General features: G+C 41.1%; 1 pseudogene; it reads right to left on the bottom strand.

The window, feature by feature from the left end:
* Positions 1-2,515: 2,515 nt before the first annotated feature.
* LOC101586294 lies at positions 2,516-5,169 on the bottom strand (annotated as a pseudogene).
* Positions 5,170-17,854: the final 12,685 nt, after the last annotated feature.

Below are 17,854 nucleotides of genomic sequence, written 5' to 3'. Positions count from 1 at the left end.
TGGGTCTTGCCTCTAGCCTCTTTGCAGGGAGTTCTGCTGAAGGGTTCCCTGCTGGGCCTGCACTCTGGGTCTGTTCAGGATCCCGCGGCCTGGGTCGTCTCACTCACTCCCGGGCCTGCGCTCTGGGTCTATTCAGGATCCCGCGGCCCTTGGTCGTCTCTCTCACTTGCCGGGCCTGCGCTCTGGGTCTGTTCCTTCATTAAGTATTGATATGTTGAACTTTAAGTCCCTACAGAATATGATGAAAAACATTAAAAAAATTAAAATATATTTTAAAAATAGGCATAAAGAATTACATAATTCTTATGTTTACTTGTAAGTGCAGAAATCTAACCATATACAACCTTTAGCAGGACAGTCCTGCAACATTCCTTTTCCTGTCTCCTATATAAGTTCTATATTTTGATGTCACTTTGATAAGACTTCCCTGTATCAATTTAAAAATATTTATTTATTTTCTTTTTGCTGAACCAGGGATTGAACTCGGGCCCTCGAGCTTGCCAGGGAAATGCTTATTCCACTGAGCCATCTTCCAGGCCCCTGTTTTCTTGTAATAACTGTCATTTTTTTTTCCCCCAAGAATTTCCTATACCAGTTATTTTTAAATTTATTTTTATTTTATTTTATTTTTCTATATTTTAGGGAAAGGTCTCCAGGGTGTTCGGGGTCTCATTGCTAGATAGGACTTGCAGTGATCCATCTGTTTACAGCCTCTCAAGAGCTGGGATTATAGGTGTGTACCACCATACCTAGTGTCAGTGCTCCCCAGGGGCAGGGCTGGCAAGGCATGCCCAGGGGATCGAGCACCCGCCCAGGGGATCGAACCCTCGGTCCCTATGCCTGCTTGCAGGCTCTACCGGTTTTATTTGAAACACAAATAAGTATTTCCTTTCTGTCATGGCAAATGATTCAAATAATGCTAAATGTGAAACACTAATACAAAGAGGGTTTTAAATATGAAATAAATTATCTTTTAAAAAGAAAAATAACAGTTATATACCAAAGGTACCTGAAATCTTTGATGATTCCAAAAATGAAATGAGTTTGTAAAATCCATGGTGAAACCAGAACATTTCACCACTTTGGAGAAGAGCTATAATACAGCATTCAGTCAGCTAAAGATGAATTGGTAGAGGTGTGTCTGTATAAAAATTTCAAGTCATTTTTGCTTGCGCAGAATCACCCAGATCTTCCCAAGACTGAATGGGCAGTCCCATGGCTTTCTTCCTTTTTCCATACTCCCAACAAGGCTATGAGAAGTTCAACTCTTGAGCCCCTTGCAACAGCAGTTCCTTAGGAGCCAATGTGACAGGTGATTCAACTTCTTTATGAGAAACAAAACTAGCCACCTACAGAAATATCAGAATGGATGAGTCCCTTTCCCTCCTCTGGATTATATACAATGTCTTCCTTCAGGACTACTGTCCCCATCGTACTTGTTCTTCCAGAAGTCCAGACCTTGAGGTGATATGAAGGAGACCAACATCAAGAAAAACTCAGAAATGAAGAAAATCGGAATGTATACAGTACACCCCCAGAGCATCTTAAAATCTCAGCTACGGTACAGTTCAAAGTATGGCTACGGTCCTTAGAGAAATAATTGCACCTTTAATGAATTTCTTTTTTTTTCCTCTTTTTCTTCCTGTTCAGGTGGTTAAAGGGCAACAAATAAATATTCTTGAAAATATTGGGCAAGAATAACTTGCTGGAAAGTTTGAAAACTGGCCACTTTATGTCTGTGTAATAATTCAATGCCAGTGGGAAATGTGTAAAGAAAAAAAGAAGGGACAACTTTCATACTAAAAAACAATTCTTCTAATCCATGGGACCCCAGAAGTAGAAAACCAGGGATCCCTGAGGCACTTTAAAGCCTTTTTAAAAATATAGTAATAATAAATTAGCTATTGCTCTTCAGAGGTTAATGAAACAGCTTAAGCATCAAAATCGAGTCCAAAGAATTATATTCATATTTTGGTTATCTTGAGCTACTCATGTCTCTTTAAAGCTTAATTGAAATCTTCAAATACCATTAAAAAGAAATAATTTAACACAGACTGGGTGGGGTCTTTGTTTAGTGGTAGCATGGAATTTGGTCCACAATGGTAGCAGCTGTCTCTATCCATTTCAAACACAGGTAATAAATTTTAAGTACATGAAGACAATACATAAAAGAAAGCATACAGCAAAGGGAGAAACAGTTAAACACGACAAACATCTCAAGGAATCACTAAGTTCTCTGACACCCTTTCAACTCAGAGCTCCCTCTCAGTCTTTTTTTTTTTTTTTTTTTTTGTGGAAAAAAGAGGGTTACAGAACTTTTTGCTCGAAGACATTTAACAGTGGCATAAAATGGTTAGCAAGGGACTTGAAAAATCTAACCCCAAGGAATCCAAATTCAGAGGCATACTTCTTATTTGCGGCAAATTCTAAAATAAAGAAATAGTCATCTCAGGTACATGTTAGAATAGACAAAATGAGTCTCTTTTTGGTGAGTTCTGTTTGAGTTTTCTCACTATCACCTTCTGCTATCAGTCATTTCTGAGAGATCAAGCAGAAGGTTACTTTCATCTTTCCTAGGATCTAGGTCAACCTCAGCTTCTAATTTGCCTCCTGAAATCTCCCATATTAGCTTCTCAAAATCATCTTCCACATTGCATATTGTTGTCTTCATAGTAGTTATTCATGATACAAGATGCAGACATGATCTCATCTAAACAATATTAGTACAAATCTATCTTCTCAGTAACTGTCCTACTAACCTGTTTTGAAACTGTCTTATGCTATTTCTTTCTCAATAAAATTAATAAAAAAGTCATCCTCCACAGAGAGCAAGGGCTTTCCTGTTGAGGCAGAGCTGAGGTGATGTGTTTTCATGACTGTTTGGATTGAGAAAGGGCCAGATACTTCTATGGATGTGTGGTTTGAAGAGGGCTGGGTTGGAGACAGGATAAGACTGTCTCTAGGTGTTTCTGTCTCAGACACAGTGACTGATTCCTCCTCAGAAGTCAGTGGGACAACAGTCACAGCTGCTTTTTGGGCTGGGATTTCCTGCAGGGCACTGCTGGAGCTAAGTGGCTTCACCACCACAACACCAGGAGGATGCATCTCCACAGCCTGGCATTTTGGGGCCAGTTTGGGAGATGCAACAACTCTCGCCACAGATGGCTTCACATTCACTTTGGGTTTAGCTTTACCCTTTTTCCAAGGACTGTGCTGCACACTTCACATTCAGTATTGAGTCCCCAGTCCCTGAAGTTTCTACCCCTATCTTCTGGCATGACTTTGTAGGGAGCCGCTTGCTAAGGTGTCATGTGATACCTGACACAGCAGTGAGCACAGGTTTCTCCACCACATGGATATTGCAAGAGGCTGCATCTCCCCACAGAGGTGTCAAGGCTGATTTTTCCCTTTCTGAGGCTCCCCTCTTCTACTGTTTCTGCATATGATTCTCATGGCCTCACAGCTCTTCACTGGAGTTGTTGTGATATCGACTCTTACAGTCTCTTCAGAAGCCTCATTGGCCTCTGCTCCAGTAGCATTGCTCTGAGAAGCCACTTCATTTCCTTCCTGAAGCTTTTTCTCTTCTTTCACACCTGTTTTTTTGGTGATTCAGAGCATCTGCCTTGTCCCTGGGGTGGCCTCAGTGTGCGCCTGGGAAACAGTGCTGCCCTCCCAGCTCTGCTGTACCCTCAGTGCCTTCTCCAGTTTAATTTCCTCCAGCATCTTAATGTGTACCTCCTGCATAGGCTTTGTTCTACCTGCAGGCTCTTCTGATTGTCCTTGTGACAGTGATGGGTGGCAAAAATCTTTCTTAATTTCACTATCAGTCTTTAGCTTGATGCAAGTTGTATCCTTTTACCTTTTTCTATCTCTTGCTGCTGATTTTTTTTTTTTCAGCCAGGATCTCAGAGAAGGTTTTTATTCAGATGCTGGAGGAGCTTTTTGTTCCTGGTGTAGAATCATCAGGTTTTGAAAGTCCTTCTGTCTTGAGTTCTCCACATTTTTGACTGGCTTTCAAGAAGAATTTCTTCTATAATGTCACCAATTTTATTAACTCTCTCTGTTGCCACCTCACTATTTGGCCCAGCTGACATACCTAATCCCTCCTTCAGAGACTTGGAAAGTTGAACTTTCTTTGTTGGTTTATCAGTATTCATTTCTGGAGCTTCAGTTTGCTTTCCCAGCCTCTGTGCCAGACTCCGCTTTAGTGGGGGATCACTGTCACCACCTTCTGAAAGCTTTTGTTTCCCTAGCTCTCAGTAAGACTCAGTCTAACCAAAGATTCTTCTTGATTGTTTGGCAGAGTCACTGTCCTCACCATAGTCTGAATGTTTTCTTTTTTAGGACTTGGAATGAGCTGAGGTTGGAGTAGCAGACTGGAAACACTCAAAGAGCCTTCACCTTGCTTCTTGGATTATTCCTTCATTTTCTTTGATTTAATTTCCTCAAGAGTTTTTATTCCAACATTTAAACTTTCACCTTGCTTTAAACTGACTCCAGGTTTCTGCACAGGAGCCAATCCTAATGCATTGTGTACTTCAGGAGTTGGTTGTAGAGTGGGGGTTTTTGTTTCATCACCTTCTTCAGAAAACTGGTTGTCATCATCCTTGTCATCCTCTGCATTGCTCATCAGTGGCGGGTGTGTGGGGCTGGGCACGCTGTCCAAGCTCTCCACCTTCATGACGCCCCACAGCTGATGGGACAGGTTCGACTACACAGACAATTTGTTCTGCTGAGCCATGAGCAGGATGGCCTTTACTTCTTCCTCTTGTTTTTTTTTTTTATTTTTTTTTTTAATTTTTTTTTATTTATTTTATTTTATTTTTTTTACTTCTTCCTCTTGTGACTCAAGCACAGTGGGCAACATAGTTTTACTTGGAGGCAGGAACAGGCCCTCAACATAGTGTCCTCTGTTGTGACGGAAAGCACAGTTTTGTTTTTGACATCCCATTGGCTGATTTTCCCTGTAATATGGAATTTCACTGTGTTTTTTTTTTTTTTATCAATCACCATGTGCTGAAACCTGCACACCTGTTGAAAACAGCATCCTTCTTGCCATAATGTGCAGTTTCATTTCCTAGTGCAGCTTCATAGTGATGGAATGAGCGACTTTATCACCTTTGGTACATATAGAACAGAAAAAAAATAGCAGTCTTCTTGATTAGACATGTTGAGTGAATTCTTGGATTAGAGGTGGCTTTCTGAAATAAGCCACTGCTTCTGAGATGAGGACCAGTTCAAGTCCTCTTGAAATATAATTAATCTTCCAATCTTCCAAATGACAACTCAAGCACAGAAATCATCTTTAAAATGTAATCAATAGTTGGTTGTTCTCAGTAGGAATGTCTGTGTCTTCACTGAGTTCCAATCTATTATGCACTTAATACTAGTCAGTTTCCCAGGAATTTTTTGGGCAGGAAACATCCCCAAGTCCTACAAAGCATTGCTGTTACTAGTTCCACAGCCTCCTTCTCAAGGTCCAGAGCCAAGACCAGGAAGATGTCAACAATATGGACCTTCCCCGTAAGAATCCACACCAATTAGGAGGTGCTCTTCGTTACGGGTTCACCGATCCAGAGAACAGAAACTTTACCAAACTGATGACACTATTTCGGATTTCTGCGTGCTGCCATGTCATTCTTCTTTCTTAGCCTTTGCCATCTGCTGTCTTCTCAGTGGCAAAATCTAAGATTCAACTGTCAGTTTTTCACTTTTATTAGTAGTGTGCATGAGAGTTATTTCCTAAATGATAGCCAGTTATCTCTTTACTGTTGAGTAATGTAATGTCTGCCTGTCTGTCTACTCTCTCTGTCTGTCTCTGTCTCTGTCTCTGTCTCTGTCTCTCTCTCTCTCTCTCTCTCTCTCTCTCTCTCTCTCATTGTGGTGCTGGGGTTTATACTTGGGGCCTCCAATATACTAAACACCCACCACACTACTGAGATATAACCCAGCTTTATTTATTTATTTGAATTATTTCCATTGTATTCAAAAATTTCCTTATTTGTTGGTCTATTTCTAAATTCCTTGTTGTGTCATTAAACTATAGTATATTTCTGTTTTAGAGCCAAACCATTACTAATTTTTCGATGTTTAGTAGGGCAAATCTGTTTATTAGTCTTCTCTTTCAAAATTTTCTTGACTAAGCTTACGTATGTTTTCTTATGGATGAACATATAGTGAGTTTACTAAGTGCTTTATAAAAACCAGTTGTGATTTTTGTACAATTGCACTAAGTCACAGATTGATTTCAGAGTATGTGCATCTTTATAATCTTATATCTTCCTTTACAGAAACAGTACACCTGACAACTTGTTCAAGTTTTCTTTGTGTAAAGTAGTAACTTTTTTCCATATAAATCTTACAATTTTTCTTACATTCATTCTTTTTTTTTTTTTTTTTGTTCTGGGGATTGAACTTGGGACCTAGCACTTGCCAGGTAGGCGCTTATGCCATTGAGCCATCTCCCCAGCTAGATTCGTTCTTGTTGTATTTATTTTATAATTTTATTCCTCTTGTGAATAGTATATATATATTTCTATTACATTCTCTGATTGCTGGTTGCAAGTATAAAGGAAAGCTATACCTTCCCTCTCCTCTTTTCTTGTTCCTGTTTTTCTTTTTGGGTATTTAATGGCCTCATTCTACTCATGATGAGTTTCCTTGATTAGTCTCTTACATTTGTTTGATGCTTTATCACTGTGACCTGCATATTTGACACTGTGGTCTCTTCCCTTCCTTGCATATACACAGCTCCTTGAATGATTGTGTTGGTGGTAGTTGCTTCTACCTTTTGGGCTGCAGTGGTGATGGCAGGTGTTATTAGCTAGGATTTGACTATTTGGACTCCCCCTACAATTTTACCCCTAACTTGGACTTTGTAGTAGGTTTTGATAGTTTATTACCTTGGAGAATTTTTTCCTTGGCCAATAGTTTGTCAAGAGATTTTTTTTTAATAGGGAAAGATATTGCTCATAGGCTTATAGTATTGTTTTATTTAGGATATACACATATATTATGTATGTTTGTAAATATGGTTGGCCTATAACTTTGTCAGGCTTTTCCCTACTATCAGAGATATGTTGGCTTTGTGAAATAGGTTGAGGTATCTGTTTTTCCTATACTTTGAAACAGTTTCTATATCCTGGGGTTTATTTCTTCTCTAAAGATTTGGCAGCCTTTGCTCATTAAATTCCCTAGAAATGAAGATATTTTCCCATTTTTTTTGTTGTTATTGGTCTCTTAAGAAAATTTTAATTTAAATTCTCTTCAGTATCTGCCAGTCTCTATCTTCAACAAAGCATTTATTTATTTATTATTTCAAATTTTTTGGGGGGAGTCTTTTTGAGCTTGCCGTGCAGTTTGGCTTGGTCTTGAGCTCATTTCGTAGCCCAGGCTGGCTTGAACTTGTAATAATCCTCCTGTCTCAGCCTCCCAAGTACTGGGATTGTAGGTGTATGTCGTCATACCTGGCTCAACAAAGCATTTAAAGATATAAATTTTTTAAGCTCTTTGATGGTTGCATTCCAAGCTTCTAATTTTCTTTTCATTCTTATTTGGTTTCTACTTTAACCTGAGAATTTTATTTAAATAAAAAATCTATATATTGTAAGCATGAAGCATCTCATTTCCTTTTTCATTTTGAACTCTATTGTCTTGCATTAGTAAATGTTGACTGTGTGATTTTCCTTGTGTGGACTACTCTTTGGAGTGTCTCATGTATTTGAAGAAAATATGTGTTCACTTTTTGTTGGGTGCAATTTTCTGTGTTATACATTTAGATCCAGTATTGTGTTATTTATATCCTTCCAGAATTTTCTTGGATGATGGAAATGGTCTGTGTCTGCATTGGCTGATGAAGTGGCTTCTAGCCACATGTGACCAGAAAGCACGTAAAAGTGTGTGTATTGCAATGCAGGACCTGTATTTTAAATTCTGCTTAATTACAATAATTTTGAAGTGAAATCTACCTTTGTTGTACATCTTTGTTGCAGTTATAGCCTTAGCACCTACTGAAGTTCAGGTGTAGATCTACAAAGTTTGCCTGGCTTGGGTCTGGCTGCTGTGCTCAGCTCCTTCTTGCTGCTGCCCTTGGGGGTGAACCTGTTGTGCCTGTCTGGCAAGATGTTCTGCTTCTGGACTAGCTGGGTGGTTCTGTCCCCTACACTCTCTGCAGGGATTGCAGCTGAAGGGTTTCACCCCAGGCCTGTATGCCAGGCCTGAGCTGAGTCTGGAGGGGACAAGGTGGAATGGGGGGAGAGGCAGCTCTCCCACACACTCACCGGGTCTGGACTAAGACTGGATCTGGGGATTCCCAGAACGCGACAGAAATTCCTACTCTGTGGGCGGGGTGGGTGGGGGGATACTATGGAGTGATGGGGGGCATCCCAAGAGGGTGAAAGAGGGTATCACCCACGCTGCGCCTGGGCTGGGACCAGTAGGTCATGCTAGCACAGGGTAGCCGGAAGCTCTCCCACACACTCACTGGGTCTGGGCTAGGACTGGGTCTGGGGGTTCCCGGAACGTGGCAGAAATTCCTACTCGGCGGGCTGGGTAGGGGAGGTGCTGCAGAGTGGTGGTGGGCGTCCCAAGGGGGTGGAAGAGGGTCTCACCCATGCTGCACCTGGGCTGGAACCAGTATGTCCCGCTGGGCTGGGACCAGTAGGTCATGCCAGCACAGGGTAGCAGGAAGCTCTCCCACACACTCCCCAGGCCTGGGCTAGGACTGGGTCTCTGAAGTGAAATCTAAACAATGCTATTTAAATAGACCATCCTGTGGAGTGTCTCTGTATTACTAAGCAGCTTTGCTACTTACTTTCTTTTTTTTCTTTTTTTTTTTTTTTTTTTTGTATTTAGGACAGGGTCTAGAGGGTCTCACTACACAGATTGAACTCATAGTGATCCTTCTGTTTTCAGCCTCCCAAGCGCTGGGATTACAGGCGTGCGCCAACCACGCCCAGTCTCATTCGCTGTCACAGTGCACCCCGGGGAGTGGGGCCAGCATGGTATGCAGGGGATTGAATCTCAGTCCCTGCATCTGCCTAAGCAGGGGCTTTAATCTGCTGAGCTATCTGGCTGGCCCTGGTACTTACTTTCTGACTGGTGTTTTAAAGTCTACATTCTGACTTAGATTTATTGATTTGATTCTTGGCTCTTTTTGGTCTAATGGTTTGTTCTTCCTCAACCCTTGGAACTCCCCCTTCTCCCATTATTTATTTGAGTATAGTTTCTCTATATTCTTTAATCTCCCTTTTGATAATGTTTCATATTTTGGATTTCAGTTGTCCTAATCTTCCTTCATATTTCTATCTCTGTGTCATTGCTCTATGCTTAAGAAAGGTTGTGTGGCTCAATCTTCCATTTCCTGGATCTCCTGTTAGTTGTATTTTAGTCTTTTATTCATTCAGCTATTATTTATGGTCAAAATTAAAATCATTAGATATTCATTTTTTATGGCTATGATTTTCTCTTGTACCTTCTCATATATACTGGTCATCCTTATTCTAAAGATTTCACCCCATTTATTATATTCAGTCCCCTTCTTCACGTGTTCTATTGTATATATTTTTGTATACCTCTTTCATGGCATTGGTTTCCTCAGGTATTTGCTGAATGTTGGTTGGGGAACTCTTTGTTTCTTAAAGTTTCAGTTCATCTGTGGGTGCTGAATTTGTTAATTGAACTCTGGTGTTGGAGAGGGAAGGTGCTGTTTGTGGGTTGTGTCCCTAGTTAGTATTCCCGGTTTGAGAGCACCCTGTTCTAAGGATGTCCAGACACTGTGTGCTGCCCTCCTTCTTTGCTCTCTCTCACTACTCCCACCCGGGCCACATGTTTTGCCTGGTTGTGGCAGGCGAGGAGGAGAGGTGACTCAGTTGGCTGCTCTTTCTGTGGTTTCTCTGACTAGATGTGTATCTAGTCATATCTAGGTTGCTTTAGGTCCTTTGTGTTAGGAAATGTGAAGGTCTGAAGTTTTACATTACTGTTAACTAATACTGTATTTTCCCATTACAGCTTCATGTACGCTGGTAGAAGCCATGAAACTCCTGGATCAGAGACGAAGGATTTAGTTGCTCATTGTTGGCCAAGTGTCATGAACTTCACTGTCACGTAAGTTCCCTTGCCTCCCCTGCAACCCCTCTCATTTCTTCCTTTCCCTACCCCCTTGGAACTAATAGTATACTTTGTTTCTGTGGATTTGCCTAGTTTGGACATTCACTATAAATGGAATCATACAATGTGCAATCCTTTTAAACTAACCTTGGTCAGGTAACATAGTATTTTCAAGGTTTATCCATGTATAGTATGATATATCAGCGTTTCTTCCATTTGATGGCTGAATACTATTCCATTGTATGAATTTACCACATTTTGTTTTTCTGCATATAAGCTGATGGACATTTGGATTATTTCCACTTTTTGGCTATCATGATTAATGTTGTGAACATTCAGGTACAAGTTTTTGTGTAGATATGTTTTTAATTCTCTTGGTTGGGATAGAATGGAATTACATATAACGCTTACATTTTTTAGTACTTGACAAACTCAAGATGCTTCATCATTTTATATTTCTACCAACAATTCCTCCGTAGCCTCACTAGCGCTTGTCATCGTTTGTCTTTTTGATCATATCCTTCTTAGTAGATATGAGATGGGCTCATTTTGATTTGCATTTCCCTAATAATGGATGTGTGGAATATCTTTCTTGTGCTTATTTATCATGGATATATTTTCTTTGGAGATATGTGTGCTCAAACCTTTTGTCAGTTTTTAAGTTAGGTTGTCTTTCTATGGTTGAGTTGAAAGAGTTCTTTGTATATCTTTGATGCAAGTGTCTTTTTCCTCTTTCTTTTTGTAATAATGGGAATTGAACCCAGCACCTTGACATTGAGCTATATCCTCAGCCATGTTGTACTTCTTATTTTAAAACAGGATTCTGTTAAGTCACTAAATTGCTCAGACAGAGCTAGAATTTGTGATCCTTCTGCTTTGGCTTCCTAGGGTGCTGGGATCACAGGTGCGTGCAGCTACCCTTAGCCTCATTTTCTTGATATTATACTTTAAAGTACAAAAATTTTTATTTTGATGTTAAATTTACCTCTTCTTTTCTTATCCTTTTGCTTTATTGGGTATCATCTAAATCAAATGAAACTTTGTACTGTTTATTAACCTTTATCATTTTTTCCTTGCATATGTCTTTTTCATTATAAACAAAGCAAGCATTCTAAACAGATTTTATCAGTCACTTCCTATTTTAAATCTTCATTTGGCTTTCTATAGCTTTCCAATAGCCCTAGTTGGAACAATGCCTCCTGTTCACGTTCTTTCTTTTTACCTCTCTTATCAGGGCTATGGCTGTATGTGTGTGAAAAATTGTAACACTGTGGAGAGATTAAATTACATAGGATTCTGACAGCATGAAAAAATGTCTTAAAATGGGCTTTGTGTAATAGAAATATATTCAATCCCAAAATCCCAAGTGTAGTGCTAATAAGGAATAGTTTATTTCAAAGGCAAAAGCTGCCTTAGATGGTGATCCGAATGACTTCTTATCAACTTGAATGACTTTTCCTGTGCTGTGTGCAGTTCTCTCAGGGTGAACACTTCTGAACTCCCTGGGAGAACTGAAGGCTTCTCTGGTTTCAGTGTAATTCAATTTAAGCAACGCTGTCATAGCATCTGCAGCCTGAAGTTGTTTCCCACCAAGATATCACAGTTCAGCGTAGACATGGAAGAGGCAGGGAAAGGAGCTGGACAGTATACAACCCCAGTTGTTCTCCTTGGGGGTGGGGGATGGGAGAAGGGAATTAAGAGTATCTACTTATGCAGGGTAACATACTAAAACTTACAGCCTTTACTCTGTAAGAGTGGAGCAAAGGCTCCAATGATGGAAGGAGCTTGATGCAGTGGAAGAACTGGAAGATAACTTCGATGACCTGGAAAAGCACATGTAAGATGAATAGACCATGATGGGCAGGAGCCAGACCATGTGCAGCCTGTCATCAAAAGAAGAGAGTTTGGATTTCCTCAGGATGTGTGGAAAGTTCTCAGGTGGTGGGTATGTGATCAGAGTTATGGCTAAGATATTTGTCTAGCTCTGTACAAAGCTAGCTTTGGAGCTGGCAGAGTTGTTCATAGAAGAGAAAATAGTGAAAGAGACTAGGTAATAGAGGGAAGGTGCAGGATTTAAGATATATTCAGGCTGGGCATCATGGTGTGTGCCTGTAATCCCAGCGCTCAGGGGGCTGAGGCAAGAGGATCATTGTGGGTTTGAGATAAGCCTGGGTTACGAAGTGAACTCAAGGCCAGCCTGAACTGCATAGTGAGACCCTGTCTCAAAAACACACAAAAAGAATCGTGCGCACACACACAGAGATATTCAGGTGCTACAATGCTCAAAACATGCTGTTGGGCTGGATGAAGAGATTAGGGACCCGCCGAGAGGAAGGCTGAAGAGCAGACTGACCAGGTAGGCAGGGCTCAGTCCTCCAGCTCTGGATTCTCTGCTTTGTAGCTGTTCTCACTTTCCTTATCTACCACCCTGTCTTCCAGCCACATGAGTTCTTCCTTCCTTCCCATTCTTCATGGACAACCATCTGTACAGCTCCAGCTTTGAGGATTTCAGGCAACTTAGCCAGTGATCTTGGTTTGGCCAAAGTGTGACACCCTCCTTTTCCATTTCTATTATCTGAGGCCAGCTTTGTTATTTTTGTTCAAGGAAGTGGATAGCATGGAACTCAGGATGTGTTAGTTTCCCATTGATGTGAAAAAATCTGCTTAGTAAAAGGACAAAAGATTTATTTTAGTTCGTGGTTTCAGTCCATGGATTGTTGGTTTCATTGATTTTAGGCCTGTGGTGAGGCAGAGCATCATAGTAGGGAGAGTGAGGTAAAATGCAGGTGGTTACCTCAGGGCATGTAGGAAAGGGGATGGTGTGGTGGAGAATGCTCTTCTGCATTGGAGACAAGCCTTTAACACATGAATCTTTGGGAGGCCTTTTAGATCCAAACCAAAACAAAGGCCTATGTAAAATAAGTAACCTTATCACCATCAACAAACAAATTACAAAAATTTTGTGAAAAGAGGATGCATCTCTTTCCTGTAATTATAACTTGGCACACCTCTACTGAATTCCTGCAGGAGGACTGGTTGTTTGGCTAGGGATGAATCCCCCAGGTTCCTGCATTTGGGGACCCCCAAGACAACAGTGGGAGAGGCTAAGAAAAGGGTCAGACTAAGGGAAGGATAGTGTCTTGTGAGGTGCTGCTAGGGCAAGAGGAGGGCAGCCCAGATAGGATGAGAGTGAGGGAGACCATCTTCTTGTTCCACTTGTCACAGCGGCAGGCACCGGCATATCCAGCCTGGAGATGCTCTGCAGGATTTACTGGTCTGATAGATGCAAAAAGGGCAAAACCTTGGATAGCAGGAGCCTAATTTGAGCCTTCCTCAGCCAGTCTGTGTGGGCTCTAATCTTACCCTGCTGGCTCTGCAAGTCGGCAGGACTCCCTCAGGTGGCCAGCAATGGAGAAGCTTTATCTGTCTCTGGAATCTGGAGGAATGAGGGACTCCGTAGGAAGGCAGCCTCCCTGAGTAGCTGGAAACCCCAGGTTAGAGGCTTCTTCTCAGAATCAGGGCAGTTGCTGTCTTTGCATTCTCATTGCCAGTCAACCGGAGTGATGCTAGCTGGGCTCACAGAGACCTGGGTAAGTCCGCAGAGACCCGCCTAAGAATGCTCTTCAAGTGAGCGGCAAGTGGAGTGCTAATTCACTCTGGGAGACTGAAATTTCTGTCATGGAAATCATAGTGGCTGCCTGTCCCAAGTTCCCAGGAGGCTCCTTCCTTGACAGATGCTATGTTTTGAGAGTGTCCCTCAAAGTTGTGTTTTGGAAATTAAATCCTGAGTACAATAGCATTGAGAGGTGGGAGCTTTGAGAGGTGATTAGGTTATGAAGTCTGTACTCATGACTAGATTAATTATTATTAATTATTCAGGGGTGTTTTTTTTAACAAGAAGGTGGGTTAGCTTCTTAAAATTACTTTAGCCCCCTCTTGCTTTCTTTTGTGTTGTTTGATGTTGTTTGCCATGTTATCATGTGGTACAGGCCCTTACCAGCTGTAGCTGCTCTATCTTGGTCATCTCAGCCACAGAATTATGAGCTAAATCAGCTTGTATTGCTAATAAATTACCCATTGTTGGCCTGCCTGGGGGGTCTAAGGGAGATTTTTGTGGGTGAGGTCCCCAGGTTAAAGAATGCACATATACAAGACATCAGCAACAACAGCAGGCAGCATAGAACACAGCAGAGCCCAAAGCAGCCTACATCTTTATTGTATAATTCTTATACAGGTTGTTATCACATATTTACATTTTTTTAGTGTCTTAACCAGGGCATACATGTTTACTTCTTCTGAGTCATGGTTACATTACTGTATCCTGCTGTGTGCCTGTGTTAGACAATCAGGGTCACCTTCACAGGAGTCTTGCAGTGACCCTGAGCTTTGAATCAGTTTGAGTGGTTCCCCACACCCACCTATAATATTCTTTTATAGTAGTTCCAAACAGACTAACACACCAGCATTCACTGCATATATAGAGAAAAATATATTAAACTTCAATTCTTATCTGTCACTTGACTCTGTAATCTCCTTAAATCTGGTCCTCTTCTAGGCCCCAGTTTTTACAACTGTGTAATGAACGGATTCAAGTAGAATTGATCATTGAGCAGTGTTCATTCTGTAGAGTTCACCTCGGAGCCTACATTCCCTCTCACGCCCCCTATACCCCCCCATCCGTTTAATCATCCCAGTCAGTCATCCCTGAAGCCCGGGCTCTTGCTGGGATGTAGGAAGCAGTTGAGTCTCTCACAGTCCTCTGTTGGCAGCCTGAACAGTAGTTTTCTCAGGCAGTGTCTTAGGACCACTGTACTTGCTTGCTAGTGTCAAACACTTCTCATGGCATAACTGGTATGTAGGTGAGAGACCCTCTTCGCAGTGGTGAGATGCTTCTCTATCTGCTTTCATGTGAGAACAGGGTAGCTTAGAAGACTCATTTCTTGTCCATGCTTTTCTCTAGTTTTCTTTCCTCATTGACAGTGTGTAGTTTGCCATAGTTGAGCTCGACAGACTTGCATTATGATTTGTTTTGTATCTCATGACTTTATGATCCCTTCATCCCTTCAGCATTTTTTTTTTTGTTGTTGTACCAGGAATCAAACTCAGGACCTTGTAGTTGCCAAGCAGGTGCCATGCCTCTTCCAGCCTCTTGATAAAAAGATTTTCTTTCTTTATTCTGCTATCCCTGTCAAAATTTAGTTGCAAGTATGTATGAACATCTATCTCTGGTCTCCTATTGTGTTCCATTTATTTGTATGCTTATATGCCAGTGTAATTCTGCTTTGGGCTGTCATTTCCAAGAGAAACAACAGAGTAAGTGAAGTGGCCTAGAGAATGGGAGAAGAAGCTTTGCCAGCTACTCTTCCAATAAGATTAATACTTGAAATATATAAAGAATCAAAAAAATTAACACCAGAAAATCACACAGCACAATGATAAATGGGTATATTTGTTAGTTTTTTCCCAGTGCTGAGGCAAAATATTTCATATCCAAAGTTAAAATTGGAAAGGTTTTTTTAGCATCCAGTTTGTAGAAAGTTCAATCTATAGTTGTCTGGGTCTAAGGCAGGGTGACTTAGCAGAGAAGAACATTTCACGATGGGCAAAGTATAGCAAAACAACAAAGGGGAGGTAAGCCTCTTTCTGTCCCTTATATTGTGTGCAGATTATCTACCCTAGGGAGGGTGTAGAACCCACACCCTTACTGCTAGCCAGAACTAGGTAGATTGATGTAACCAATATGGAAATCAGTGTGGAGATTACTCAAAAAATTAGAAATAGAGGTCCCATTTGACCCAGGCATACCTCTTCTGGGTATCTTTCTAGAAGAATTAGAAACATGATACAACAGCAGTATATGTGTACCATATTATAGCAGCACAGTTTGTAATAGCTAAATCTTAGAAACAACCCAAAAACTGCCTCAACTAAGGAATGGATAAAAAGATTTTTTTTCCATAATTTTATTAATAAATAGCAATGAGACAGTTTCAAATCAAATTGGTAGGACAGTTTCAGTACTTAACACATTGCATACATTCTTCCTAGTGGTTAATTGCTGTACAAGATATGGACATGATATCCTATTTACAAACACCATTAGAACAAATCACTCTTTTCATTAAGAGAATGTAACTATATATCTATCCTAACCACTTTGAATACACAGATATAAAATGAACATACATCTGTATACCCTTTTTTTGGTTAAGTTCCATTATTTGAATATTATAGGTGTGTAAACTCAGCACAATATTCTAAAAGAGTCAAAAGATTTTTTTTATAGAATGGAATACTACTTAGTCATAAAGGATAAATTATGAGATATTTCTAGGTAAATGGGTACACTTTGAGACCATACTCTTAAGTAAAATAGATTGTACACAAATGTGTAAATATTGCCTTGTCTCCCTGGTGTGAGGAAATGAAAGAGTAAAGAAGGACCAAAATGTACAATAGATGCTGTGAAATAGGAAGAAACTGTTCAAAAGGAAAGAGGAACTAGGGAGAAGGTAGAGGGGAAAAGGAAAGAAGGGAAAAGGAAAAAAAAAATAAAAGGATAAAATTGAAACAAAGCTTTGTAAAAAGGAGAAATGTTGAAAGGAGAAGGAATTGGGAAAAAAAGGTGACTCATGATATAGCATATACAGGAAAAATTTCTCTATGGTGAGTATATTCATTATGTATGCCTATGGTGTACCAGTAAAGTTAATTTAAAAAAAAAGAACTATGGAAACTAGTCAGTGGGCTGATTTACCGGTCACACACCCTTAATCCCAGCATCTAGATTCCACTACACTATAGATTCAGCCATCTCTGAAAAAGTCAATGACTGCACGAGCCCTTGAGGGGATATTTAGACACAAATCATAAGAATGGGTAAATAAATAGAACAGACACTTCTCAAAAGAAGTAGAAGGGGGCTGGGGAGATAGCTCAGTTGAATAAGCGCTTGCCTGGTAAGTGCAAGGGCCTGAGTTCAATCCCTGGCCCCTCTCCCACAAGAAAAAGAAGTACAAATGGCCAATGGGTCTATGTAAGATGTTCAACATCTTGAGCAAAATAAGGGAGACTAAAAGAAGATCACATTTTTCCTAATAGAAAGCATCTGAAAAGGATGACAAAAAATAGGAGTCTATTGTTAGTTTGTTTTTTGGCAGAGCCAGGGATTGAACTCAGGCCCTTGCGCTTGCCAAGGAAGTGCTTATTCCACTGTGCCATCTCCTCGGCCCCAGGAGTCTATTATTAGATAAGAAGAAGGGAATATGGAGATGGGGGTGAGGATCCAAGGGTGGTAATAAGGGGGATGGGTATAATCAAGATATATTATGTACATTGAGGAGTGAGTGAGACGATCCAGGCCGCGGGATCCTGAACAGACTCAGAGCGCAGGCCCGGTGAGTGAGTGAGACAACCCGGGGCCGGGGGATGCTGAATAGACCCAGAGCGCAGTCTGGTGAGTGAGTGAGACAACCGGGGACCTGTGGGATCCTGAACAGATCCAGAGTGCAGGCCCGGTGAGTGAGTGAGACCACCCGGGCCCGCGGATCCTCATTCGACCCAGGCTGCAGGCCCAGCAGGGAACCCTTCAGCAGAACTCCCTGCAAAGAGGCTAGAGGAAAGACCCACCCAGCTGATTCAGGAGCAGAATATCTTACCAGAGAGACACAAAGGGTTCAACTCTAAGGCCTGCAGCAGAAAGAAGTGGAGCACAGCAGCCAGATCCAAACATCACCCACCTGGAAGA

The sequence above is a fragment of the Octodon degus genome, unplaced genomic scaffold, assembly GCF_000260255.1.
Source record: "Octodon degus isolate 3935 unplaced genomic scaffold, OctDeg1.0 scaffold00008, whole genome shotgun sequence".
In the NCBI taxonomy this organism is placed as follows: Eukaryota; Metazoa; Chordata; class Mammalia; order Rodentia; family Octodontidae; genus Octodon; species Octodon degus.
This window is presented reverse-complemented; position numbering and strand designations above follow the sequence as displayed.